Genomic DNA, 3,130 nt, shown 5'->3' with positions numbered 1-3,130 from the left:
AAAAAAAAATTCTAAAAGATCAACGGTAATCTTTAGCGACTTGAAACTTCCACATTATTAGACAAAATTGAATGCGCTATAAAACTGTGTACTCAAAAAAATTCTAGAGCTTCTGAGAAAAAAGTTTGAAATTTAAGGGAAAGTTTGTTGCACTTTTTTGCGATCTTTTAAAAAGTTTAAAACATTGGTTTATATGGGTTTTGTTAGAGAATTAACTGTATTTTAATTGAAAATTCTTAAAAACAAATAATTAAACATAAGTGGCACACAATATCGCTTTGAAAGGGGGGTGCTATAGATATGTCCAATACTGTATATATCGATTTTGTTTTCGATATTTTTTCGATTTGCTAATAGATTTTGCTACCAACATAATTATCGATTTTGCTATCGAAATTTCTATCAAATTTGTCATCGATTTTATCGATATTTTTATCGGTTTTGTTATCGATAGAGTATAAAGATAAAAATGAAGATAAAGGAAAGCAGAATAATATAAATGTAAATAGAAAGAACAGGGGTAGAGGTAGGGATCTAGATAGAAAAAAGACAAAAAATATAACCTTAAGCAAAAGCAGACGTATGTATGTATGTATATATGTACATTGGTTATGAGACAAAATAGATATGTAACATAAGTTTCACTTCTCAAGTGTGGCCCAGGGGCACTTCTTTTTTTTAATTCTCTGAGACTATGGTTCCGTGCGCAGAAGTGGAAAGCTTTTGACTGCTATTCACCTTGGAGTGGCCAAGGGTGATTCTTGCGCGTACGGCTCAAATCGCAGCTCACAACGGCCGGATATTTATACCCTCGTATCCCACGTAAGTGAGAAGGCGTAAAATTTCGTGTGCGCCGGGTTTGGGTCCCACCACGTTAAAACCGCTCAATGAAAAAGTTAAGAAAGCCCCGGATGAGACCCCATTTTTTTGATGACGACCACGGCAAACTTATAAATGACTATGATTTCAGGGTATCACCTGGAATATCCGGATCCTTATTGGGGAAGGTGCCCCTGCCCGGCTGGTTGATGTCCTCAGTAAGACAGAGGTTGACATCGCCATCCAAGGAATACGAAGGACGGGGCAAGGCAAGGTAAGCGCGAAATCTTGCGACGTAGGAGAGAGACTCAGTCGCCGAATACTGGCGTTCACCCCAGTGAACGAACGTCTAGCCACAATCCGCATCAAATCGAGATTCTTCAACATCTCCCTCATCTGCCCCATGCCGGAGGCCGAGGCGTCCAAGGATCTCTTCTATGAGCGCACTTATAAACGCTCCCCTCCGCACGATATCAAAATCGTGCTCGATGATTTTAATGCCACTGGTGGGCAAGGAAGGGATCTTTAATGCCACTTTGATGTCGGAAAATTCCACGACGAAACGTCCGATAACGGGCTGAGGCTGATGACTTTGTCATGGCCCGTAACATGGTTATATGTAGTACTAGGTTCCAGCATAAGAAGATCCACCAAGCTACATGGCTGTCTCCAGATCGTAAAACGAGAAACCAAATCAACCATGTTGTGATAGACGGAAGGCATGCTTCCAGCGTTTTAGACGTACGTACACTCCGAGGGCCAAACATCGACTCGGACTACTATCTCATTGCAGCCAAGATACGCATTCGCCTCTGTGCAGAAAAAAATTTGCGCCCACAATGCAAGGAAAGCTGAACGCCGAAAAGCTGCAATTGCAACAGACGGCCAATTTATTCGTCACTCGACTCAGACACCTGCTCTCTGAGAGCACTCTTCAACAATCCGACATACGCAAGCAGTGGAACCACATTTCCCGAACATTAAGTACCGCCGCCGAAGTAGTTTGGTTTCAGCGACCCCGAAAGAACAACTGGCACGAAGAGGCATGTCAAGAAGCCGCAGAGAAAAAAGACGCCGCCGATAGGGCCACGCTGCGATCGGGCGCAAAGCGAGCCATGTGGGACCACTTATAGGAAACTGAAGAAGGAAGCGAGACGTATTTGCCCCAAAAGGAAGACAGGAAAAACGCCCGAAAATTTTATCAGAGAATGAGGCGACTTACGGAAGGTTTCAAGACCAATTCGAACTCCTGTTGGAACAACCATTGCGACCTATAGACTGATCTCCAGAACGTACTTAAGTTATGGAGATAACACTTTTCTACCCTGTTGAATGCAGCAGCACTGAATGTAGTGGAGAAGATAAACCCGAGCTCCCAGTCGATGACGATGGACTCGACTGTCCCACCGCCTGAGTATGACGAGATACGCAAAGCGATTACGTGGCTGAAAAACAACAAAGCTACTGGAGCCGACGGCCTGCCAGCTGAGGTATTCAAGTACGGCGGCGAGGAGCTGATGAGGTGCATGCATTAGCTCTTATGCAAAATATAGTCAAGATGAACGCATGCCCGACGACTGGAATTTAAGTGTGCTCTGCCCACAAGAAAGGCTACCCCGCCATTCGCGCCAACTACCGCGAGATCAGCCTTCTAAGTATAGGTTACAAGGTCTAATCGAGTGCAATGTGTGAAAGAATGAAGCCAACGATCAACGAACTCATCAGAACCTTATCAGTGTCGCTTTAGGCCTGGCAAATCCACCATTGATCAGGCAATCACAACACACCAAATCTTGGAAGAGACCCGCGAGAATAGGATCGACACGCACCATCTGTTTATCGATTTCAAAGCCGCTTTCGACAGCGCGAAGAGGAGTTGTATTTAAGCTGCGATATCTGAATTAGGTATCCCCGTGAAACTAATACGGCTGTGTAAAATGAAGCTGAGCAATAACATCAGCTCTGTCAGAATAGGGAAGGACCTTTCCGAACCGTTTGATACCAAACGAGGTTTCAGACATGGTGACTCTCTTTTGTTTGATTTCTTTAAGTTGATGTTGGAGATGATAATAAGAGCCACAGAACTGAACCGCTCAGGAACAATACTTTACAGAGCTGGCATATGCCGACGACATCGATATCGGTAAAAGCAAGGGTATGTTCTGCCTTCTCGGGCTAAGATAGAGAAGCAAAGCGAATGGGTCTGGTGGTGAACGAGGACAAAACGGAGTATCTCCTATCGTACCACAAACAGTCAGAGTATTCGCGTATTGGCACACACGTCACTGTCGACAGTTACAAATTTTAAAAA

The sequence above is a fragment of the Rhagoletis pomonella genome, unplaced genomic scaffold (assembly GCF_013731165.1).
Source record: "Rhagoletis pomonella isolate Grant_MI unplaced genomic scaffold, Rhpom_1.0 Rhpom_scaffold_00003, whole genome shotgun sequence".
NCBI classification, from domain to species: domain Eukaryota; kingdom Metazoa; phylum Arthropoda; class Insecta; order Diptera; family Tephritidae; genus Rhagoletis; species Rhagoletis pomonella.
Note: the sequence above shows the minus strand (reverse complement) of the source record.